The sequence below is a fragment of the Rousettus aegyptiacus genome, unplaced genomic scaffold (assembly GCF_014176215.1).
Source record: "Rousettus aegyptiacus isolate mRouAeg1 unplaced genomic scaffold, mRouAeg1.p scaffold_m13_p_9, whole genome shotgun sequence".
In the NCBI taxonomy this organism is placed as follows: domain Eukaryota; kingdom Metazoa; phylum Chordata; class Mammalia; order Chiroptera; family Pteropodidae; genus Rousettus; species Rousettus aegyptiacus.
In genome coordinates, this window is record NW_023416312.1 from 46,184,526 (window position 1) to 46,212,327 (window position 27,802).

Consider the following 27,802-nt stretch of genomic DNA (forward strand, 5'->3'; position numbering starts at 1 on the left):
ACAAAAACCAACTAAAATAAAGAAAGCATAAAAATAAGAACAAGGAAACAGTGGAAACACCGAGGTACCAGAAAGTAAAAGATAAAATGGCTATAAGAAAACCTCATATTTCAATAATTACCCTACATGTAAATAGACTGAACTCATCAATGTACAAGCACAGAGTTCCAGATTGGATCCACAAACAAAACCCAATCATATGCTGCCACCAGGAGACACATCTCAACTGCAAAGACAAATATAGACTCAACGTGAAAGGATGGAAAATGGTATTTCAAGCAAATGGCATTCAGAGAAAAGTGAGAGTAGTGGTATTATCAGACAAAATAGACTTCAAAATAAAAATGCTAAAGAAAGATACTGAAGGACATTTCATAATGATGAAGGGAATCACGCACCAAGAAGACATAACACTTATTAATATCTACGCTGCCAATCAGGGAGCCCTGAGATATGTAAAGCAATTACTAACAGAACTAAAGGGAGAAACAGACCAAAACACTATCGTGGTAGGGGACCTAAGTATGCCACTGTCTGACATGGAGAGATCATCCAACATAAAATTAATAAAGAAATGACATCCTGAAATGACGCATTAGACCAACTGGACATAATTAACATTTACAGAAGCTTTCATCCCAAAACAGCTACTTATACATTTTTCTCTAGTGCACATGGAACATTCTCAAGAATTGATCACATACTGGGACACAGAGATAGCCTCAAAAAATATAAGAGGGTTGAAATACTACAAACCATATTCTCTGATTATAATGCTTTGAAACTGGAGATCAACTGCAAAAAGAAATTAGGAAGAACCACAAATACATGGTGATTAATTAACATGCTACTGAAGAATAACTGGGTCAGAAAAGAAATAATAAGAGAGATCAAGAGAGACATAGAAACTAATGATAATGATAGTACAACATATCAAAAATTTTGGGACACAACAAAAGTGGTTATAAGAAGAAAGCTCATATCATTACAGGCTTATCTCCAAAAACAAAAACAAGCACAAATAAACAATCTAATGCTTTATATTAAAAAACTAGAAAAGGAAGAACAAATGAAGCCTAAAGTCAGCAGATGGAAAGAAATAATCAAAATTAGAGCAGAAATAAAATGAAATTGAAAACAACAACAACAACAACAAAAAATAAAATAAAATAAATGCAATGAAGAGCTGGTTCTTTGAGAAGTTTAATAAAATTGACCAATTACTGCCTAGGCACACTAGAGAAAAAAGAGAAAGGACACAAATAAACAAAATCAGGGATGAAAGAGGGGAAATTACCACTGAAATTGCAGAAATACAAAGGATCATACGAGAATACTATGAAAAAGTATATAACATCAAATTTAATAACCTTGAAGAAATGGGCCACTACTTAGAAAAATAAAACGTTCTTAGATTGAATCAAGAAGTGAAAAATCTAAATAGACTGATAAGTAGTATAGAATTGAAACAATCATCATCGACTTTGCAAAAAGTAAAAGTCCAGGACCAGATGGCTTCACCAGTGAATTCTACCAAACATTCAAAAATTTTATACCTATTCTCCTCAAGCTCTTCCAAAAAATCGAAGAGAAGGCAATACTTTCAAACTCATTTTATGAGGCCAATATTACCCTGATACCAAAACCTGTTAAAGATAACACAATAAAAGAAAACTACAGACCAATATTTCTCATGAACACACATGAAAAATCCTAAATAAGATACTAGGGAATTGAATACAGCAACATATTTAAAAGATTATACACCTGATCAAGTGGGCTTCATCCCAGAGGCACAGGGATACTTCAACATACACAAATCGATTAATGTGATACACCACATAAACAAATTAAAAAATAAGAATCACATGATTCTATTAATAGATACAGAAAAAGCCTTTGACAAGATACAGCATCCATTTGTCGTCAAAACACTTAACAAAATCAGTATAGAAGAAAAGTACTTTAACATAATAAAGGCCATATATGACAAACCTTCAGCCAACATTATACTTAATAGTGAAAAACAAAAATCTTTCCCTCTAATATTAAGAACAAGGCAAAGCTATCCACTATCGCCACTGTTATTTAATATAACATTGGAAGTCCTAGCGAATGCAGACAAGAGAAAGATATAAAAGACATCTAAATAGGAAACAAAGAAGTCCAACTGTCACTATTTAAGGATGACATGATTCTCTATATAGAAAATCCTAAAGACTCCACATGAACACTACTAGAAACAATAAGCAAATGCAATAAAGTTTCTAGATACAAAATCACCTTTCATATACCCATAATGTTCCTGTACTCTAATAATGAAGTGTCAGAAATAGAAGTGAAAAAATAATAATTCCTTTTGCAACTACAAAAAAAAAAAAAACAAATAAAATACCTAGGAGTAAATCTAACAAAACATATGAAGAACCTATATAGTGAAAACTATAAGACCCTATTAAAAGAACTTGAAGGAGATAAAAAAAATAGAAAGATATTCTGTGTTCTTAGGTTGGAAAAACCTACATAGTTAAAATGACCATATTACTCAAGGCATTATACAGATTTAATGCAATCCCCATCAAAATTCCATCAGGATTTTTTAAAGAAAAAGTCATCAGGTTTGTATGCAAGCACAAAATAATTGCCAAAGCCATCCGAGAAAAAAGAAAGAATGAGGCTAGAGGCATCTCTCTGCCTGACTTCAAATTTACTACAAAGTGACAGTAATCAAAATGGCATGGTATTGGCAGCAAGACAGACAGAAGAACCAGTGGAACAGAATCAAGAGCCCAGAAGTAAACCCATGTTTATATGGGCAAATAATTTCCAACAAAAGCTAAAAACATACAGTGGAGAAAGAAAAGCCTTTTCAATAAATGGTGCTGGGAAACTGGAAGGCCACCTGCAAAAGAATGAAACTAGACTGTTGTCTATCACCGCACACAAAAATTAACTCAGTATGGATTAAGGACCTGAATATAAGACCTGAAACAATAAAATGCATAGAAGAAACCATAGGAACTAAACTCAATGACCTTGGATTTAAAGAGGATTTTATGAATTTGACCTCAAAAGCAAGAGAAGTAAAAGCAAAAATAAATGAACGGGACTACATCAAACTAAAAAGCTTCTGCTCCGCAAAAGAAATCGTCAGCAAGGTAAAGAGACAACCATCTGAATGGGAAAATATATTTGCAAGCAACACCTCCGATAAGGGCCTAACATCTAAAATATACGAAGAACTCATACAACGCAATAACAACAGAAAAACAAATGATCCAATCAAAAAATGGGCAGAGGGCCTGAACAGACACTTCTCCCTAGAGGACATAGAAATGCCCAACAAGTAATGAAAAGATGCTCAACATCGCTAACTGTTAGGGAAATACAAATCAAAACCACAATGAGATGCCATCTCAAACCTCTTAGAATAGCTGTAGTCAACAGGACAGGTAATAACAAATGTCGGAGAGGGTGTGGAGAAAAAAGGAACCCTTATATAGTGTTGGTGGGACTGAAAATTGGTATATCCACTATGGAAAAGGGTATGGAGGTTCCTCAAAAAACTAAGAATTGACCTACCATATGATCCAGCAATCCCTCTACTGGGTATTTACCCCAAAGACTTGAAAACCCATATCCTAAAAGGTATTTGCACACTGATGTTCATTGCAGCATTATTCACAGTGGCCAGGACATAGAAGCAACTGAAGTGTCCTATGATAGATGATTGGATAAAGCAGTGGTGGTAAAATACTCAGCCATAGAAGAGATGAAATAATTCCATTTGCAAAAACATGGATAGACCTCAAGATAATCATGATGAGCGAATAAGTCAGACTGAAAAAGTTGAAAATCATATGATATCACTTATATGTGGTATATAAACCTAAAAGCAGCAAATGAACAAGACAAACAAACAGAGACTCATGAACATGAACTATAGACTAGTGGTTGCCAGAGGGTAAAGAGTGGAGAAGAGGGGGAGATAGATGGGGTAAAGGGAGTCAAATATATGGTGACAAAAAGAAATTTAACTACGGGAGGTCAATACACCTGTGTAAATATATATATATATATATATATATATATATATATATATATGCCTTACCATTAAAGTGTATAGATGAAACTTATTGAATCTCATTAACCAATATCACCACAAAAATAAATAAATTAAAAAAAATTTATATAAAAGGTTTTTGTCATACAAAAATAATCAATAAATTGTTGCTATGTAACTCTTAGATGAAATAGTAAATCATTGCTTTGTAAAAATAAGAGCTCAATAATACCTATGTGATATTCAACCACAGGCCTTTTTAGCAAAGCCATTTATCCTGTCCATAATAGGAGGTTATACTATAATCACATTGTCGAACTCCATATTTTTTTCATGTACAATGAATGTAATGTTCTTATTAGAGAAACATCTTCCTTTTAAAACAAATCTCTAAGATGAGGTTTTTTTTTACCTCTAGATTTCAGTTTCTGGTGGTGACTTGTAATATTTTAACCCTATACCCTTTTTGTTAAATCTCCTACATTAGCATTATGTTCTAGCAATGAAGAGTTGTCCCTTATGCCAGGTATAGTCTAAATTTTGATGCCCATAATTAAACTTATATAATTATGTATAACATGCAAGTAAATATATGTAATTTTTTATGTATGTATAGTAAGGATATCTTTTTTTTCTTTCTTTCCATCATTTATTTGGTATAAAACAAACAAAAAACAGTTTTTTTAATGCCAGAAAATAGAATCGTGAGATGTCTTTATAATGACAAGGTTGCTCTCAGCTCATGGATCATGCTGACAACTTCTGTTTTCGAGGGAAGGTCCAAACAGAAAGGGACATCACGGTTTGTCTCTTTGCCAACAGGAAAGATAGACCTGAGTTTTAAGGAGAAATAGGCTTTTGCCATTCATTTGACTGTTAGGGCTGTAGTTATTTATCTTCCATTTTGCACATATTCTACAGCATTGAATGCTGGACCGATATTCCCATTTCCAGATGCTGACAATCTCTTGGGAAGCAGGGCCTTGATGTATCTCTAGGTAACTTTTATGTCTTAATGACATGGAAGGGTGTTTCTTCATTTATCAAAGAGGGTTCTTTTTGAAATTCTAGTTTCATAGCTTCCTCCATCAGTCTCTTCATGTTTGGAATGTTGTTTCTGTGTTGTCTTGGGGATATTGATCTGGTCTTTGCCCTTTATCAGAGGAAGGAAAGCTGTCATTTAGAAATAATGTGAGTTTCTAAGTTTGTTGTGGGTTTTTTTTTCACTGAGGAACTGAAAACAGGCTTAGGTGTGCATATTTATTTCATAATGAGTGTAACTTTTTTAAGAACGTGCATTTTTGTGAAATTTTGGTCATCTATTAAAAAATTGAGAAGTTTCATGGGAATTTAATTCTTGTGCCTCTATTTGCTAATGTGTTATCTCTCACCTGAGAAATATACTCTACACATCTCTGGTTGTTAACACCGATGCATGTGCATTCTGTACAAACCAGCACCTTCTACACTAAATTGTATAAATACCAGTAGATAACCTAAATCACCCAGAGATTTCAGAGTAAAGTTAATAACCATGTTTATTTTTCTATTCTTGATGGTCTTTTGATAACTTAAAAAGTGAGGTGGCTCATGACAGGTACTTTCGTAGTTAGGATTTTTTTCTTACATAGTAATTGATTAATTAATAAATTAATACAATTAATAAAACACTTAGAAGAGGAAATAAATATCAAATGTTTAGTACAATTGGATTTTAACTAGTTCTGCATTCTCTTAATCATGCCTCTGAAACGATGATTTAATATGCAATCATTTTCTGCAGTTTAAGAATAGGAAAATAAATGGTCTTCAAGAAAGCCTAAGAGTTCCCATGTTATTGACATTTCAAATAATGCGCTTTACTCAACAAAGCTACTTTGTTGTTTCTAATGCAACCCCAGTCTCAATTACCACCACCCACCCTCATACTTGGAAAGTCAGTTCCTGCATGTGGTAGTAGCCTTCATTGAAGTTCTGAATGATGGGTTAGAGCTGACAGTACTGACAGGGAATGGAAATGTTCTTTGTTAACATAATCAGAGATAACTTGCTCTTCACTTTCTAGTGAGTTTCAACCTTAATATTTTTCTAATAATATTATGAATTTTGCATGCACATTCTTAAAAAATCCATGGACACTCTGAAATAAGAGCTAATTTGTATTTCCGAATATTCTGATCACCTGCATCCAGAAGTGTAGTGAATTTAGGTTTATAATTTTGGATCTAAGTTCCAATAAGTAATTTTATTGCAATTTTGTTTCAATTCAGTATTGCAAAATGCTCACCCTCCCTTATTGCTATATTAGGACACTCGTGTTGTTTAATTATTTTTTTTAACTAGCTTATTTTCATGTTTCTGGCAATTAGTCGAATGTTTTTATTTCAGATTCAGACTGGGAATTACCTAGTTTTAGAATTTATCAAAGATATTTTCCCCTTGTTATTTCTTTTTGGCACAAAGGGAGTCTTAATATACAAAATGCGACACAAAATACTAATTAGTGGAGATTATTTTGAAGCTTTTGAACTGGATCTTAAACTTTTCTATTTATTGCTTCACAAGGTTTGTACATTGAAAAAAACAAATATAAAGCTATAAAGTAGCCTATTTGTCCCAAAAGTATGAAAAGGAGGAGGAAGGGAGTGAGTGTTGGGCCCATCTCGATAACAACAATCAGCCTTTGTAAGGTTTCATTCCAGGCTAATGGTTGGTGAAATTGTCCTGGGTAGTTAAAATGAAATGAAATGAATTATAGAACATGAAGGAGAGCAAGCAGAATGGTTTATTGCTTTTCTTTGAAGGAACAATAGCTATACTCTGTCTCTTTTTGTTACTCATATCTGTGTGGTGGATATTTAAAACTAGAATTTTGAATACGATGATTAAATGAGGGCAATAAATCCAGAACTATGGCACAAAACTCTTCGACTAACAGGTATTAAACAGGATGCCAAAGTCTCTAGTCTTTAAATTGTTTTAACTGATGAATATTCATATTTGAAGAAAGGAGCAAGCACAATTCTCCTCCCTCTCTGAGAAATATCATACTATATGTCTGCCTGGTTTAAAAAATACACATATTGAATATGGACAAAAGAAGGTAGAGCCCTGGGAAAGTCAGAATTTGTATTTCTTTCAGAACTCTTCAAAAGTTTTCCTGAGAACTCTATAAAGACGAAGGCAGTTTTGAATATATGAAATAATCAAGTGATATGTTATTTATAATTCAATTAAAAATTAATCAGTTAGGTGACTTAAATCTAGCAATGAACGAAAATGGGCTTTCAAATGTATGGAAGCTTGTAGCTATCAATGCAAACGGTCCATGAATTGGTATGATGCAGCTTAAAAAGCATTTGGTTTTATGGTGTTACACAGCTGCAAAAATAAATTGTCGTATCAGGCTGGGGTCACATTTGTCTGAGAAAAACTAACAGGAGGATTTCTTTTGTCAACACAGGAGATGAGCTGTATGATAAGAGAAAATCATACTCTCTGATCTACTCTTTCCTTATGGAAATGACTGGAGATTAAAGTCTCAGTCTGGAATTGCATAACTTTTATACATATTTCATGTAAAGCAATTTTTTGTAAAGAAAAATGCTGGTAAAATGAGGTCTAAATTTCTTTACAAAATCAAGTCCATTTGGGACTCTAATTTTTCTTTCTTTCTTTGGTGTTCTGACAAATAGACTTAGAAGAAAAGAGAAGCTAAATATTTTAAGTCAAGAAGTTGTATGTATGCATACTCTGTGTTTCTAATGTGTCTGTATTCATCATAAGTTATATGTGAAAAACAATTTACTTATTTTTTCTTCAAATAATGGGATGTATATTATAGTGTCAATATAATTTGGCATTGGCAAATTACACTAATTTCTCATTAAAATGTACTTTTAATGTTAACTAGATACAAATATTATTATAAAAATATAAAAGGTCTTACTTTTTGAGTATTTTGGCTCTTGTCTTTTGGTTGTAGAGATAAATTTAGTTATTTAGTCTGAGGGAAAAAAAAACTATTCTACCCACTCTTTCAAATGTGGAGATCAGCATTCTTTCAAATGTATATAACTATTAAAATAATTTAACTGATGAGATTCTTTGACATTTAAAATAATAGTTTACATTTATTGAGCATGTACTATGTGCCCAACATCGGTATTATAAGTACAAGCTCAGTCATATGAAATGGATCTCGGGATGAATATGTTTTGGAATTATGATACCTGTGTTTGCCTTTTTTTTATACCGCGGATGGGGTGGGTGCAAAAAAGGTGCCATTTTGGTTTAGCTTCCTACTTTTATAAAGAGAGATTTTTTTTCTATATTTATTGATGTGTTTACTCAACTTCTTTGCCTGGTTTTCTTTATCTCACCAGTCATCACATACAATTCATTTTTTTATCATCCCTGTTTAAATTAAGCATTCTTTCACGTTACTCTTTGTGGTAGGCTTCAAAGAACGCCAAAAATATTTCTACCCTATGAACTAGCTTGGTCCTATAAATTCTCAGTATTACTCCCCCTGCCCCCAGCCTGCCCTGCTTCTCATCCCAAGATAAAGACATTAATGCGTCTGTTAAAATGCTGAGAGATTCTTTAGGGTAGGTCTGGATGGGTTATTGAACCCTGAGTATGTAGATCCTGGATGACCAGTACAGGCTCGACCATTTAGGAAAAAGTAAGTTGATGATCTTGAAAGATGCTGAAGACAAATCTGTGTAATTCATTCGCTTACTCATTATCACTTTATAAAAAAGCGACAGTGAGTTTTTCAGTGTAGATATTTGTGATTCAGGATAGTAGATAAACATCTCTGTATTTGACTCACTTAAGCATGTATTTTTCAGGGAAAAACTTAGGAAACATAAAATTTGAGGAAAATTTTAAATGATGGTACAAATCGTATAATTCGAAACCTGTGGACAGTGACATGTGCATATAAAATAAGATGGTTTCCAAGACTTGCCTTGTTTTTGATTAATTTTAAGTTTAGAAACAAAAGCCATTTTTAGCTTAATCCTGAGACAATCAGATTTTTCTAAATTAGAGTAGTTCATTTTCTGATCATTCTGGTTAATTGAGGTTTTATTACATTTTCATTGGACAGATTTAGTGGAGTCATATTCACAATAATGAATATTTCTTAATTCCAGTGATTTGTCCTATGAATCATTCTTTTTACATCATTGGCCTCACTTCTGTGAGAGTATCTTTAGATACCACTTGGTAGGTTTTCTTTCTCGAATGTCGTCAAGTTTCTCCTATGGATATAGGAAGTATTTATAGTATGTTTATGGCAATCTGGTTTGGGATTAAAAAAAAAACAAAACAGATTGAGGAACATTAGCCTTGATTTAATATTTTGCTGTGATGTCCAAATCTCAAATATAGCTTTATTTTTTCCTTTGAAAAACTTCAAATATTGTCATGGCTATCTGGCAGTACTGGACACATGTTATAATATATTCTTGCAGGGGAGTAATCAAGTCCTAGAAAATAAGCAAATGTCAAACTGGCAGCTTTATATGGTTATGAAACCTATTCTTAAACTTTAAAAATTATATATACATATATATGTAAAAATATAATGTTCCAGTGAAAGTCATTGCCTGTTTATTAAACTACTACAACACTACTATATTTATATAATGAAAACTTGGCATTTGGATAGTGTTTACTTTAATAAAATTGCTCACTGCTTCTCTCTGATTGTATCTATACTTGGATAAAAAAGCAATTCAGATATAATAATAGTTTGCATGGCATAATGAATGTGTACCCCTACCAGTACATAATACAAGAACATGAAATTAATCAAAATACAAGGATTTTTTTTTGTTTGTCTTAAATGTTAGGTGTTTGTTTTCATCTTGAGTTCATTTGATTAGTGGGATAACTGGATTTTATATTAAAATTCAGTAAAGAGGGTCATAATTTAAAAATATTAACATTTTTTTAAACAACATAAGCAAATGTAAATCATGATAATTCAGTTAGGACTAGATGGCTTTAGTATGTGTATATTTATGAGGATTAACGGGGTGATAACTAGAAAGTGAGAAGTACTAAAAAGCAAAGGCAAACAAAAAGAAACCTTTAGGATTTGCATTTTTGTTACCAGTGAGTCACTTCTCTGTTTATATAGAAAATCGTAAGGTCACAATACTAAATTTTATACATCATATTTTATATCATATTTAATGCAGTATTATACATAAGAGTGACAGGATGAAACAGTCATGGTTACTGGTGTGAACTCTGATGTAACTAATTTAGGTTGTTGTATTTTTTTCCTTTAATGAAATATACATACAGAGGAGTTCACGAATCTGCACTCCTAATTTATGGGCACATAGGAATGCCAACAAGGGAAGCACATCTTACTCATAATGCCAACACCCAGATCAAGAATTAGAGCATCATCAGCACCTCAGAAGTCCGTCCTTTCTTTCTTTCTTTCTTTCTTTCTTTCTTTCTTTCTTTCTTTCTTTCTTTCTTTCTTTCTTTCTTTCTTTCTTTCTTTCTTTCTTTCTCTCTCTCTCTCTCTCTCTCTCTCTCTCTCTCTCTCTTTCTTTCTTTCTTTCTTTCTTTTTGCCCTGTTTTAGATATTGCCACACTGTCAAGGGCTAAGCTGTGTTTTGATATTTATCATCATATATTCGTTTACTTATTATTGAGCTTCATCTAAATATAATCACGATGTATGTAGTCTTTTTATATGGCTTCTTTTATTCACTATTATGTCTGTGAGAGTCATTCCCGCTTTTGTGTGTGGCAGTAGTTTGTTCTTTTTCATTGTTTTATAATAGTCTTATATGAATATATCAAAAATACTTATTCATTCTACTGTTAATAAATTTTGGAGTTGTTTCTATTTGGGAGCTATTATGAATAGTGTTTCCATGAGAATTCATGTGTGTGTCTTTGTTTCTTTTTGTGGACATATACACTCATTCCTGATATCTATCTATCTATCTATCTATCTATCTATCTATCTATCTATCTATTTATCATCTATCTATACACACACACATATTTATTCCATATATATGGAATACACACATACACATATTCCATCATTTCTGTATCATGGGGTACTCTTATGTTCAGCTTTACAGATGCTGACAAATAGTTTTATACTTTCACCAATAAGCAGAGTATGAGAGTTCCAGTTTCTTCACTTTATTATTAACATTTGGTATTATCTAAATTTTTCATTTTAGACATTCTTGTGGGTGTGAAATGAAGTCTGTTAAAATTATTCAAATGGAAAATACATCTCTGCATAGAAGTTTTTAAACATAGAAAATTCTATTTAGTGAACATCTGTAAGTGATAGCCTGATATTGATTGTAGAGACTCCTATCTGAGAAGAACCGGTGACAACATTTCTCCTTGGAGCAGCTCAATGCCATTCACTTCATTTCAATCTTTTCATCTCACCCAATACGACGAAAGCATGCAACTTTTAGTTTTTAATTTTTCAAATTTTCAATTTATTTATTTATTACATTAAGTTTATTGAGGTAACATTGGTTAATACAATTAAAAAATGTCCAAGTGTATGTTATCATGTGACATCTATATATTCTATTGTGTGTTTGCTACCCAAAGTCCAGTTTCCTTCAGCTACCATGTATTTGATCCACTTTACCCACTTTGCTCTCCCCCAAACCCTATTTGATCCCCTTTACCTCGTCTATCTCCCCCTACTTCCTCACGCCCCACCCCCCCCACACACACTAATAACCACTAGTCTATAGTCCTCTGGTAACCACTAGCATATAGTCCATGTCCAGGAGTTTCTGTTTGTTTGTTCTGCTCATTTGTTGCTTTTAGGTTTATATCCCACATATAAGTAATATCATGTGATTTTCAACTTTTTCAGTCTGGTTATTTCACTTAGCATGATTATCTTGAGGTCCATCCATGTTGTCACAATGGCAGTATTTCATCTCGTCTTATGGCTGAGTAATATTCCATTGTATATATGTACCACAACTTCTTTAGTTAATCATCTAGCATAGAACACTTCAGTTGCTTCCATGTCCTGGCCACTGTGAATAATAGCATTCAACTTTTAAAACTGATTCTATTGAAACTGTCATCTAAAACTAGCATGGCAACCTAGTATGTGTCCCGGAAATGAAATCTTTATCTCGAAAGGTTAGCCTGATAAAACTAATTCTGAATTTTAAACATATACTCATCACACCAAAGAGTTTTGTTGTTGTTGTTGTTGTTTTTGGTGGTCAATAAGCAGGCTATGAATTTTGAATATCTATGAAACTTTTAGGAAATGTTAAAGTTGGATTCTCAAACTTAAGTTCTTTGGGCTACAGGTATTCATAATTGAATATAATGAGAGAAAACATTCATCAATATGGCTGCTGTATTGGAATATCATTATTTTATTTTTATTCTCTCTTTAAGAGAGATTATTTTTCATCTGGTTTAAACAGATTATTTTGATGTGATAGATTGCCCACTACTCCAAGCAAGTGGATTTATACAAAGACAATTTTCTTTGGCGGTGTCACCATTCAGGGTACCTTCCAAGAAAGTTATGATCTCCACAGTCTCTGGTTATCTTTTTTTAGTTCATCAGACTAAGTCTGCAATTGTAACATAGAAAGAAGAGATATTCGAAAGATACCTAATTATTGTTTATGAAGGCTAATTTATAGTACACTGGTCATTCAGGTCATAAATCAGTTCTGAGATAGCATTATTTTTATAGTCATGGAATCCAATTAGATTTTTCTGTCTGAAACCACCATATTATTTACATTTATACCCTATCATCTGAATATTAAGCAATTGGCAGTATTTTTGTAGCATTATATTTAGTAATTTAATATTTATTGAAATGTTTACATTGATAATTTAAAATAATTCATTTTTATTTTACCATATTTCATTATCCTACTATTTGGGAAATTCACTAAGTATTCTATATTCACAGAGCAATTTTTGTACATCAGGCCTATACTGTAATACATTTGAAGAATCGATTATCTTGGTCTGTGGCCAGGGAGTCCCAAAAAGCTGAGAAGTCATGGCCTACCACAGCTTCCTGGTGGAGCCCATCAGCTGTCATGCCTGGAACAAGGACTGTGGTAGATTCCCATCTGTTCCAACAAGCACATGTGTATCAAGGAGCACAGCTTACAGGTGATAAGCATTGACTGTGCCTATGAAAGTAACTGCATTGTGACATGTGGCATAGACTGCAGTGCCTATGTGCGGACACTGAAGGACCACATACTTGTCATGCTGCAGATCAATAGGGCTGCTTACTGTGTGTGCTGGGTTCCCAGTGAGAACAAGTTTGCTGTGGGTAATGCTACCAGGTCATCTCCATCTGGTACTTTGAGCGGAAAAATGACTGGTGGATGGGCAAGCACATCAATAAGTCCATTTGCTCCATTGTCCCCAGCTTGAACTGGCACCCCAACAATGTGCTCTGGCCACAGGCTTCTGCAACTTCAAACACCAGATCTTCTCAGCCTATATTAAAGAGGTGGAAGATTGACTGGAACCTACACAATGGTGCTCAAAGATGCCCTTTGGGGAGCTGATATTCAAGTTTAGCAGTAGCCGTGTCTGGGTGCATAGTGTCTACTTTTCAGCCAATGGTAGCCATGTGGCCTGGATCAGCCACAGCAGTACTGTGTGCATGGCCAAAGATGGCTGTTGAGACTCTGGCATCTGACATTCTTCTGCTGCTGGCTCTGACCTTCATCACAGAAAGTCTGGTGGCTGTGGGCCACAACTTCTTCCCAGTGCTATTTACCTAGGATGTGGCCATGGGGGCAACTGAGTTTCAGAAGGGCTACTGGATGTGCCCAAGCAAAGCTTGCAGCACGACTTGACCTCCCACAGGGGCTTCTAGGACCTCAGTAAGAAGGTGAGCTCAGAGGGTGGTGTGGCAAGTGTGGTGGGCCTAGATTCACTGCACAAGAACAGCATCAGCTGGGGCAGGGCCAAGTGCTCGCAGTTCTGCACTACCCACATAGATGAGGGTATGAGCATCAGGGATATGAAAAGTTTGGAATTCGCCTTGAAGGACCTCAAGATAAAATGAACTGAGGAGAATGAGCCTCTTCTCAGCTGCTGAGGGGAGGGGTCAGGGAAACTAAGGCTTGCTTTGCTGAATGTTTCTAGGATAACCATTTGAGGCTTTTCAAGGAACAGAGAGGGGACAAGAAACTTTCTTACATATTTGAAGGAATGAGTGCCTTTTTCTTAAAGAAATACTTTCATTTATCATAAAAAAATGTCCACAAATCACTCTGCTGGTCATGAACTGTTTTGAAACACGGAAGTAATAAAAATACAATTGTAAACACACACATTCATATTATCATTTACATTAGCACTGAAAAAAATGAAATACTTAACTATAAAACTAAAAAAACATAAGAATTATATGAATAAAATTACAAAATTCTGATGACAGCTATCATAGAAGAGCTAGATAAATGGAGAGAGTTCCTTTCATGTTCTTTGATAGGAAAACTCAGTGTTGTCAAGATGTCAGTTCTTGCCATTTTTATCTATAGATTCAAAGCAATTTCAATCCAAATCCCAGCAAGTTATTTTATGATTATCAACAAAATGATTCTAAAGTTTATATGGAGCTGTAAAAGACCCCAAAATAGCCAATACAATATTGAAGAACGAAGTTGGAGGAATTACACTACTCAACTTCAAGATGTACTTTAAAGCTACGTCTTGAATCAAGACAATGTGGTATTGGCAAAAGAATGGACGAATTGATCAATGGACCATAATATTCCAGAAATGGACCCACATTAATATAGCCAACTGATCTTTAACAAAAAAGCAAGGACAATACAAAGGAGTGAATACAAGTTTTTCAACAAATGATGCTGAAACAATTGAACATTGGCATGCCAAAAAAGTTAATCTAGACATAGACATTATATCCTTCACACACACACACACACACACAAATAACTAAGTCAACATGGATTATAGGCCTAAGTGTAAATCACAAAACTATAAAACTACTAGAAGATAAAATAGGAGAAAATGTAGATGACCTTGAGTGTGACAATGATTTTTTTAGATATAACACCAAAGGAATGAAAGATATAATTGATAAACTGGACTTTATTAAAAAACAAACAAACAAACACAAACTTCTGTTCTGCAAAAGACAATATTAAGACAATGAGAAGACAAGCCACAGACTGGGAGAAAATATTTGCAAATTAAAACAATGAAATATCGCTACACACTTATGGCCAAAATCTGAAAACACTGATAACACCATTGGCAATATCTATTAATGTTCAATATATTTATATCTTAGTCCAGGAATTCCACCCTCAGGAATATACCCAGGAGGAATAAATGTATATATTCACGAAAAGGTATACACAAAAACATTTGAAGCAGCTTTATTTGGAATAGTCAAAAACTGGAAACAACCCAAATGCCCATTAGAAAGGATAAATTGTGGTATGTTAAAAAAAGAATTGCTTATCTTGTGTTAAGGGATTTAATTAAACACTCTTAAAAGGGTCTCATCTGTTATGAGGTCCTAAGAGAGGCCACATCGCAAAACCTCTCAAGAGCATTGGCTAATTCAATCCGGTTTATTGCATATCCACGCTGAATTTAAAAGGACAGAAGCCTTTCTCTCATGTATAATCGACCTCTGAATTAATTGATTATCCTACTACTAATAATAAAACTTTCTACCCCACTCATTCATATACATATGTAATTTATTTTTCTTGCTAGACTAGTATTAGTCTGTTTCAAAACCTTTTTTTTTTAACTTTACAATAATGTTTGACAACTTTCCAAGACACTAAATACTCTTTTACCGCACAAATTATCAAGCTTCATAATGGTCCACTGTACACATTTACTTGATTTGACTAACTCTCTCTTGTTTAAATTCTTAGCTCTAATATTTTACTACATTAGAAAATTCTATTAGGAAATCTGTGTAACAATCTTTTTGCACATTGTCATTTTCTTTCTTCTTAATTTTTTAAAATTTATTTTTCAATTACAGGTGACATACAATATAATATTAGTTCCAGGTGTACAACATAGTGATTAGACATTTATATACCTTATGAAGTGATCACCCCAATAAGTGAATACAACTTCTAATACTGAACAAATATCTTGGAAAGATATAGTTATACCTCATTTATGGATTGAACAAGGAAAGTTACTTGATTAGACTGAGGTTGAGGCAGTGTGTACAGAAAGAATGAAATAGGCAGTAGAAAATTTTTAGTTTTTGATTGGCAGGGCCAGTTGCCATCTGTGTAATATTATGTAAGTCACTTCTTTTAATCTTAGCTTCATCTGTAAAATGAGGACAGATTTTCACTGTTATCACCATATATATTTATAAACATTGCAATGACTTGCAAAAATTCAAAGCACTATGCAAACGTAGTACACTATTATTAAAATCTTTCAAATCTGGGATAGATTCACTAAAAACTATTACAAGAAGAGAGGAAAACTTGGTTTCCATTGAGTATACATTATAACTGGTGAAATAATTGAATATAAAATAGAAAAATACATTTACACCTTATGTATATTATACAATCTTAGTTAAGAGGGATTTGCACTGTCAGTAAGATATAGTCTGATAAAGGAGGAGTATAAGAACACAATTAATTCTATTATAGAAAATAATATAGATGTAATGTGATAAAACCAATAAAGTAAAGATATTGGTGTAACTGTCTTACTTTGAGGAAACATTGAAAAAAAAACCTGAAGTCTTCACCACCCATTCATCCCATTCATGGCAAAGGAATTAATGTAAATGTGAAAATTCAAGAATATCAAAAAAGAGCTAATTAAAATGTCATCAGTGGGATCATATGTATATACTGGCTAAATGTATTTGAAAACTGAACGTCTTATTTTGGTACTAGTTCAGAAGAAATATCAAATACTTCCTATCACTTGGGTATTCTAGTCTAATTATGGTATAGCTTTTCTCGTGGGCAATTGGTCCATATTGTTTTATGGATGTATAAATTATTAATTGGAGTTATAAAATTATTAATAATAATACATATTTAATGACAGTTTACTACTTTGAATTATTTTTTACAACTTTTCTCCTTTTTTATTTTAAGTCACTATAAATTTGGAAAATGATATCTGAGTTCTATACATCTTATAAACTGCCTTTAATGGGTAACTACCAAGTTCCAAGAGTAGAGAAATAGGATATCCATTCTAAATAACATTTATTTGCTTTTTATATTAATGTCACTGAAAAACCCTGTAATATAATAATTCAATGAATCCACAGTAGTTTACCACCAAGTAAAGAGCTTATAATATTTATCTTTCTTGGTTATTACTTCTGCTTTTAAAGGTAAATGAAGCATTTACACCTGACACTACAACATTGATCATAATAGTGTTATTGTAAAAGCCTCACTGCTGTTGGTTTACTTCTAAGATAAAATAAAGGGCAACTTACCTTTAAATCAGGTGATTAACTTATGGAAGCTGCAATGTTAGCTTTCCAGTTAGTTTCAAGAAAGCACATTTCCCTGTAGCAGTTCTGACATAACTTTTATAGATACTCTGGGCATCCGATGTTTGATTTTATTGTCTTTCCAGTAAGACATTGTATCTACTTTGCTCTAATTATTAAAAATATATTAGAAGAATTTATGTAAAGTGTAGTTAGCCGTTAAAATAGACATACATTAAATGAATCTTGGAGATGACTTGTCTTCACAGTCTCATGGAAATATCAAAGATGTAAAAGCAGTAAATTTTATCTAAGTTTCATTAAATGAAAAAATACTTTAGCCTATTTGAAATATGTTATACATTGAAAATCTTATCCCCTCTTAAATGACTACTTCCTAAATTCCCTTCTATTATCTTGTTGCCCAAATGATCAATATGCATTGCCTTTTCACATGTTGATGTACAAATTTAAAAAAAATTGAAAAAGAAACTTTCAAACAAGATTCGTCAGATTCAAATTTAACATCTAAATACTTCTGGAAAATAGAGTTCTAAACCAATTTTGACATAAGGTAAATAATAAACTTTTATGGCTTCAGTTTTAAGAATTCTAAGGGAACTTAATAGAAACATGTGACCCTCAGAGGAATATGCTATTTGTTTACTTTTTTTTTTTGCTTTATCCTTTCTTTGAATTTGTCTTTAGTTTAAAAATCGTATGAATTTTGAAAACCAGGAAGCTCTGAGATGGAAGAATGGTAAAGAGACACTAAATCTATAAATGCCATATAAACTATCTAGAAATCTGGTTGGATTCTTCACGTTTACTGCATTAGGGAGGTGATACCAGAAAAGAGGCGACACAGATATTTGCAGATTATGTTATCTGTACTTTTGACACTTTGGCTAATATGCTTCCAATATTTACAGAGAAATCCATTAAATCCTAGTAAATATTTTAAATGATTTATTGGACTTCGAAATGCTCCCTACGAATATTATAAATCAGGGAATACCAAGTTAAAAAGAATCAGCTCCCAGAACCATCCCTGGGTATAAGGGGATATTAAAACTCCTGTTAGGTGATAAATGGCTAATATTTTTTAGCATGTTTAAATGAATTTGAGCATGTATTATAGATGGTCATCACAAAAACATATGTATATAACATTTTCACTTTAATATTCTCCCATCTATTTCTGAGTAAAACAAATATAATCTTCAGAATTATTGCTGGCTGCCTAAACACAGAATATTATTTATTAATCTTTTCTTTCTCTTGTTCATTACCTTTCTAGAAACTTGAGATTCTCACATGATACTTTCTCCCCATCTTGTGTTTGCTCTTTTTTTTGGCGAAACAATAAAAACACTTATTTTAGTAACTAATTTACATCATGTGCCAAATTAAAAAAATGATAAGCTAAGAATAAAATTCAGCTCTAGCGAGGTTTTTAACAAAGGATCCTTGCATCTACTTCAGTAAGTTATCAATAGTAATTAAATTACTTTTTGATTCACTATTTTTTCAGTATTCTGCAAATGAAGCTTCTCTACTTTTTGTTGTATTTCACAAGAACTAAAGAATCACTCATAAAAAATAGAAGGAAGGAAAGCAAGTACAACCTAAGATATATTGCCAAGTATGTGGTGTGTCATTCAAATATATATGTGAAGAGGTTTTTAAAACAGAAATTGTAGAAAGTATATTTTCACAGCTTATTTAAAGAAGAACCCACAAAAAAAGTTTTCTGAGATAAAGATGAAAAATGCACAAAGGGGCAGGTGGTGTCATTATCCCTGCTGTTAGAACTGACAGATCAGTACTAAGGCGGCATCAGGGCAGGGAGGTATCAGCTTCAGTAATGGAGAAATGTCTGGGGGAAAGATTGCTCTATCATAGTGATGGGTTCCTAGCATGTTATAAATCGAAGATTGTTCTTTCCTGCCACTGAGATGAGCAGCTCTTTCTCTTTTCCAGAATGAAATGTCTGACAGAGACAAGGAACATATGAAAACAAAAAAGTAGAAGAAAGTTTTATTCCTTTAAGGTAAATCTCCAGTAGGGACAAAAAGACAGTGTTGTGCCAATCTCCAGCTTAAACGTGAGGTGAAGAAAATGCCCCTTTTTAGCAATTCCCTCTCAGCCTAGCATGCAGCATAGGTAGATTATGATAATTTCCTCTTGGATCTATGTAACTTAGTTCTTAATTTTAAAAATCAAAAACAGAATTTTTTTAATGGATTCACACTTCTTCCTTAGCCTGGAAGACGTGTTGAACTGGGATGATATTCAGTTAGAAGGTACGGCATATGATAAAATATGTAAAATCCATATTGATTTCTGGCTAACCACAATTCTATATGAGTAACCCTGCAATTTTAAGCAGGATAATTACCCTATATGAGTGTAGGTCTTCTCATCAATAAATTGTGAAAAATACTATTGATCTCATAAGTTATTGGGGTAATAAATGAGATGACATATAAAAAGAACCTAGCACAGTGCCTTGTGTATAATAAATAATTGAAAAATGTTCATCTCTTTTCCTTTCCACAAGTCTATTAACTTATGTAGCCAGCATTTGCCTTTTCCTAGAAATGATTAAGTGGGAACAAAAAATATTTTTCTTGATTATTTAAAAAAAAATTATCACTATCATCGAGATGATAATATCAGTAAGGAGATATATATATATATATATATATATATATATATATATATATATATATATATATATGGATATACACACACACGCACACACACATATATCCTCACATATATATCACCAAGTTATCAAAACTGCTTGCATTTTAATAAACAAAATGAAAGGAAACACACCTTATTTAAAAAAGAAAAGTTTGAACAAAGTATCTAGAGTAAATTCATATTATTGGGAGGGTGACAACTTTATCATCATCATTTTAGCCACAGATCAGTTAAGTGACCTGCCTAAAACCCCACAGAGAATTAGCAAAGATAGAAATGAGCATCGCATCTTGTTTCTTTCCATCCAGCACTGTAGCTTTTGGTTTATACAATTTATCACTGGACAAGCTAGAATCGCATAGCAATTTTCTTTTAAAAAGTGTAAAAGAGAAAACCAGGCTAAGGGAGAAAAAGCATATCATGCAGACTCAGATACCTCTTTTAGAGAAATAGGAAGAGCATCAGTGAGGATACTAATTGATCTATATACTAAGTAATCATCGTACTCGTCATCAGCAAAATGTCAAATTCTAACTACTTGAAAAGCAGCATGTTGCTCCTTGACCTACTCTGTTTTGACTAAAATAATAGATTGCAACTTCCTCCTGAAGAGAGAGATACTGATATCCAAGATGAAAATTATAGTAAAAGTAGGAAAAATAATTTCACAAAATAGCATGTTGAATTAAGGTAACAGTCCTCAAAATATGGCTAAGGTATCTGTTGGGGCCCCTAAGATACTCCCAAGAGGTCCACAAGGTCCCCTCATTTTCCAACTACACGTGTGTAGGGCTGGATTTTGTCCTTGTACTTCACCCAAAACAACAGAGTGCATCAGATTGAATGCAGAAGTAGATAAGAGAATCCAGCTATCTTTTAGATTTACAAAAATGTGAAACAATGCCAGTCTTCTTACTAAATGGTTTTTCGTTTTTTTTTTCATTTTGGAAAATAAGTATTTTTTCATAAACTGTTTGATTTTTGTTAATATATAATGCTTTTGTTATTATTTTAATGAAATAATAAATAAGTTGAAAAGGAATCCTGAGATCAAAACCTTTGAGAACTGCTGAATTAAGATCTAAGCATTTTTATTTGTTTAGAGATTACATCTTCATCTCGTAATTTGCATATATACATGAGAGAGTGAGAGAGAGGGAGACTGATTATAAAAGTAAAATATGGGTTAGAGAACATTTTTGAATACATATAAATGGTAATATAACCCCTTCCATATTCCCACCATCCAGAGGCATTGCATGACTTTCTTTCATTTTTTCTATGCATACATCTACATATTTATTTAAACAAAATTGGGATTAAAAATATACCTATTTTTTCATTCTTTTTCTTTCATTTAACTTTGTATAATGAATACTATTGCAAAGTTTTTAACCATTGTCAGAAACATGATATTTAGTGTTGATGTAATGATTCCTTATATATAATCTTTAATCATTCCATTAATGGCATGCAGATTTATTCTATTTTTAGATATTGTTATTAGCATCTTATCATCATCACTCTTATCATTTTATCTAACATTTATTTGGCTCTAGTAATGTTCTAGGCACCGTGCTAAATTCTTTTTTGTATTTCCCCCTTTGATTTCCCCCTGCACTTCCACCCCTGAATTACGAATGTTACCCTTTCCCCTGGATCTTTTAAGTCGGGGGTATCTCCTCCCACCTCTCGTGGCCTGCTTGGGCCTGGTGCACCTGGTGCACACGGCATATGGTGCGCTGCTCCACCTGTGGAGTGAAACCAGGACATTCTGTGTGCAAAGCAGACATGCTAACCACGACACTATGGAGCCACCCCCACTATGCTAAATTCTTAAAATGCCTTATTGCATTTAACTCACTTTTGGGGTGTCTGGCTATTCACTTAGAAAGTCTTTTTATTTCATCCTTTTAATTACTTCTATCATGGGATCTAGTTGACAGATCATACCTAAAAATGAGTAAGATATATTGGATCATCTCTTGCATTTCACATACAAGAACCAAAACAAAACAAAACGAAAACAAAAAACAATGTCTAATTATTGCAATCGAAATAATTCAAATGAACATTATCTTTATGAAATTATTGTGATTATGTTTTTTTCTACTTTCATTTGATGCGATTAGCTAAGATCTTCTCTCTCTTTTTTTCTATTCAGGATTCATGGGATGGGAAATTTGCTCTAGTTAGTTTGTTAGCCTCGGATATAGATCCAGATCTGATAGGGGCAGGTAGCCTTAAACTCAGAGAAATTTCACTTCACAGATATGCAGTGTAAGCTAATTCCAGTTAACTACATTAAGAATTCATGCTATTGGTTATGAGGACATCAGGCAGAAGAATGTAGATACTTACCTGTCTGAATAGTGGAGCGCTAATGACATTTTTTTGCATGTTAAATAAAAAGTATTTTCCAAGATGAGGTGCCAATGTAGGAATTATGAGTACTGATTGCCTCGTTTTTGTACAATTACATTTAAATTATTTTATCAGGAAGTTCATATTTTTTAAGCTTCAGTTTGCATGTTAGATTTTTTGAAACTATTTAGACATATTCTAAATAGCCCGGACATGAGGAAACTGAAAGCACATGTTTATTGAAGTGTAAAACTCTGGGAAACAGTTTTTTTAGCTGAATTTAAAATTCGTTCTATTTTGCCCTTTGTAATGTAACCAGTGAGTCTGATTTAGTTTGGTAAGAAAATTAGAGGTTAAACGGATTTTCCCTTTCATCTGCATGTGCAATACCAATTGAAATAAATAATTATTTTTCATTACAATCAAGATTATCTATTGTAAATATTTTAAATATCATATGCTAAAGTTTATGCATATATGCTTTTCAAATATAGCATCTTAATAGAAACTCAGAAGTACAGCAGCTTGCAGTAAGAATGTGTTCTTAAAATCAATGATTAAAGTACATGAAGGAACAAGAATATTTAGTCTAATACATTTTCCTGTTTATATAGTTATGTGCCATGTTTTATTTCAGAGTTATATTCTTTGATAAACTTGTTATTTATAGAAGAAAATAATTCTTCATAAGGTATCCATGTTAGTTGTGACAAGACGCATTAAACATTTAAATAGTGTTATTTAGTACATCATTAAAATACACATAAAATTGTTTATTTTAGGTTGTTTATACATATATCAAATGTTATGAATGTGCTGAGTTGAGAAGATTTTGACTAATCTTTGAATGGGTTTATTGTTATCTAATCTTTGAGAATCTTTCTTTTCTTTAAGGAGACGAATTAAAGGTAACTTTTATTTCTATGGTTGATCATAACATGCACATTTAAAATTGAAATGTTTAATGGTATCATGAATAAATGGAACCAGATTTGTCTGTCAAAAATTAAATAATATTCTTTGGCTAATAACAAAATCTAATCTAAAATAGTTTTAACCATTTCATACAAGTGACATCTGTGCTTAAATATAATTTTCTTTCCCTGTTCTGGCATGACTGTTAATTACATACTCAATGTAGTTCAACATTTAGTTAATAAATACATCAAGCTTTTACCATGGTGTGCTTTTTGCAGACTTGTGAATTCGCAATTAGTTTTAGATTTACAACATGGTATAAATAGAGGTTAAACGCACAATTTACATATTAATTTCATGATTCATTTATTCAATGATTTATGTGGGTATTGATTGTATTTAATCTCTGTGTTGTTGTTTTGGGCATGATGAACAGAATCATTATTCTAGCAGAAAAGTAATGAAGTCTTTATTGAACTACAGGAAGTTTAGAGGAAAATACGAAATGTATGGAAACACAATGATTCAATATCTTTAATACTCTCTCAGAAGCAAGTGAAAAGTAATGAATTTTTAAAAGGACCACAAATGACAATACTGCATGGTGGTGGGAGTGGGGAGGGAAGTTAACCAGCTAGAACAGTGCCTTGCCCATAGTAAGAACTGCAATGTTTGTTAAATTAAAATAACTTAAAGTTGAGCATCATAATATATTTTTAAGTCTGGATAAAACTTATATTAAACTTTGGGAAGTTTTAAGCAGTTCCTTTTAACTGGATTCTATTAATTAACCTTGTTTCCTCATGACAAACACCCCTATGTTTTAAAAATCTTCTTACCTATTCATGTATTTTTATTTGATAATCTTGGTCATATTGATACGATGTTAAATATACGTTATATAGCAAATAAGACATTTTCTTTCTGTGTATTTTTATTTGAAATATTGATATATATGAAGGAATGAAATAGATTATACCACATTATGAAAAAATACCCTCAAGTTCGTAGTGGACACGGCTAGCTTTAGATGGATCTACTTAAGGTTTTTAACACAATTTAAAATGTCTATTTAAGAGAGGATAATTCTGTACATACCTTTCTATTTGCAATATCAAAACTTATGATTAAGCAACTTTAATCAGACAAAACTTAATAGTTATTGTAATATTCATGGAGCAACTTCAAACTGCTCCTGTTTTGCTCTTTTTAAATGAGAACTGGATTATTGTGGAGAATCCTTCACTTAGTGCTGGAAAATTACCTTGTTTTGTTCTTGAAAAGGAGATTTTGCCCCACAAACCTGATATTCTCAAGAACCTCTCCTATATGAAAGTACATATATAAATCCATTATTGCTCAGTAAGGACTGTGGAATACTTTCACAGGTCACTGAGCTAGGTTCTTCCAATAGGTTAACTACTATGGACAGCTTTGCATTAAGCATGTACTTTTTCAAGACACCAGGGTTAACATATAATGCAAGAATTGGAATTTTTGAAATGAAATTTTAGTGGTTTGAAATAATAACAAAAAACATAGAGCATTTATTTAATAAAATAAATCTATTCAATATGCATTTATTTAATGCATATTTTATTCCAGGTCTTTTTACATACTCAAAAGATCTCATTTAATCCTACTTACCCCTTAATAAAGTATGATTAATTCGGGTTTGCAGATGAGCCTCTGAGAGATTAAGTGGCTTGCCCCACGACCAGTTATCAAGATCCAAACCCAAATAGAGACTCCAAAGACTGACCTTTTTTTTCATATCATGCTGATTCCTGTTACAGGAAGGAGTTAATGTGTTTGTAAAGGTACCTAAAATATCCCAAGAAGTAAAAATTAAGGATATAATCCAGGGTGCCCAATATTCATTCTTGGCAATACTGTTTCCACCCTTACTTAATGTTGTCCAGTCTAAAGTGTTTGTAATGATTCCAGTGATTTTAGCTGATTTACTTAGACAAATTTGATTGCGTCTGTTGTCTGTGTTGCCCTTCGTTGGTTCAATTCCAGCTATTTATCATATTAGGAGTTTCCATGTATATCAGAAAAGTTTTGAAAGCCAAATAGTTACATGGGTAGTAAGAAATGTTAACATTTTTTTCGCTTAGTAGTGTCTAAGTGTTTTTCTTGAATACAGTAGTGTCTTGAGAATTCACTCAAAAGAGATGTAAACCTGTTTCCAGAACAGGTAATATACAAATCCATGGAATGTGTTCAGTCTCTGAAGTAATGTAATGACTTAAAACAGGGGTATTTAGTGGAAAATGAAGCCATAGCAACAAAACAATTGGTGGTAAAGGAAACAGAAAATGCCACAAACCAATTATTTTGTTCCTCTTCCCCTGATGGTTCTAATGTCCTTTCTCCTACACTCCATTTTCTACTGTCATGATGCTTCCAAAGATTGAGGCTGGGATTACGACTTGATTTTATCTGAAGACATCTTCTGACCACTTAAAATTCACAGCCAATAGTGCTGGATTTAAAATTATCAAAAGTGATTGATAGGAGTGGAATATGGACAGGAATTCCTGGGAAGAAAATGCTTATTGGAGTATATTGCATTCTGGGGTCCGTACTTGAAGTGATAAGTATTCTCATTTGCTGAGTACTTAGTAGGAACTTCTCAACTTGAGCAAATGGAGGTGAATAAAATAATCCCCTTCCCATTAAAATAAGTTAGTTTATTATAGCCTTTTGCACTGTGAGCTGTCTTAGCCAATGAACAATGCCACTTAGCATATATATGGAGGAAAACTGAAGAAGTAGCATTATCATTTTCCACAATAGAACACCTTAAAAAAGGAAATTTAATTAGTGAACAGGCAGATATTCTTGGAAAAATTTCAAAAAAGATCACAAAAATAAACACTTGAAAGCCAAGGGTGGAAAGGAGTGCCAAGGGTTAAATATTCTCTCATATAAACCCACAAAACTGAACCCATTGCATTTCCATTTAGTTAAATAATTTGCATACTGTCAGCAGTATATTCTCATCTTGGTTTGTAAATTAATTTAGTTTTTCTTACTAGATATAGAGTTAAATCTCACTTTTAAATCCCTTAAAATTGTAATCTGATGAGTAGCTGACTATAGGAAGCAGGTGTCAAACAACATTTAAATGTTATTCTCAACAAAATAAATATTGAACCACCCTGTCACTTCGGTGAAGGAATAATCTGCTTAAAAAATCCCATTCATTGTATACCACCTCTGACATTTGTTCTTCAGGAATTATTTGCCTCTTATCTTTTGAGTTGGAGCCTTTTATCAGCACAGCAGTTGAACTACAGTATGAAAAAACGATAATTGAGTATTTTATCAAATGCTTCTAACAAAACAGACTTTGGAAATCATAAATGAAGATTAAAACCATTGCTTGCAGAGATGAACAAATTGGAATGATTTATTATCTGAAACATCAATATGTCACTGTTTGGAAATAAAATAAAAAGAAACAAACAACCCCAGCTCCCTTCTACATTAACACTGCCCCCCACGCCACTCCCAGAGATAAGTACCCAAAGCACCTTTAGTTGCAGCCAAAACAGTGGAAGGTAAGTACCTTTTAATTATTTGTGCTAGCAAGGCCACTGAAGAAAAATACAGAAGGAAACGCATTATAATAAGCCAGCTGCTGTAGAACATTATGTAAGGAAAAGAGACTGTAATAAAAGAACTATGTCAAAGGAAAGCAAGTATGAATGTGTACTTTAGTGCTCCTGATTACAGAACGAAGATTAAATATAACAAATGGAGCAATTTAGAAAAGCGAATTTACTGCTCATGTTTAACACCTAAGTAGCCAAAGTTTTTAAAATGGGCTTTTTCTCACTTATCTAAAATAACATTAAAGAATGATGTTAGAAGAATATGCATTGCAGGATTATTCTGTCTTAATTATTTTAATATTTGGAGGATTTGGAGTAAATAAAGCATGTCTACATATTCAGATTGCAGCCACCAATTAGATTAACAATATGAAAATTATTTATAGGGGTTTGAAATGTTTTTCTCACATTTTTTTAAAATTAATATTAAAGCTTTTTTTTTTTTAAGGAAAAAGGTCAGCACTAAATTGAGTAAGGGAGAAACCTCCATTTTTTTTGTGATAGTTCAAGCTACTAAAAATGGTGTCCTGACTTTGTGGATGTCATCGAACAAGCATGTTTAGCTTCCTTCCAGGCTGCCAGCAGGATGCCATTGTCTTTGCGGTTCATCCT

The 27,802-nt window shown here is 32.7% G+C and overlaps 1 protein-coding gene and 1 pseudogene across 11 annotated transcripts in view; both read left to right on the forward strand.

Annotated features, from left to right (window-relative positions):
- Positions 1–27,802, forward strand: part of DACH2 (dachshund family transcription factor 2) — a 667,650-nt gene that overhangs the window by 69,477 nt on the left and 570,371 nt on the right. The window lies entirely within an intron of this gene.
- LOC107502607 lies at positions 12,088–15,183 on the forward strand (annotated as a pseudogene).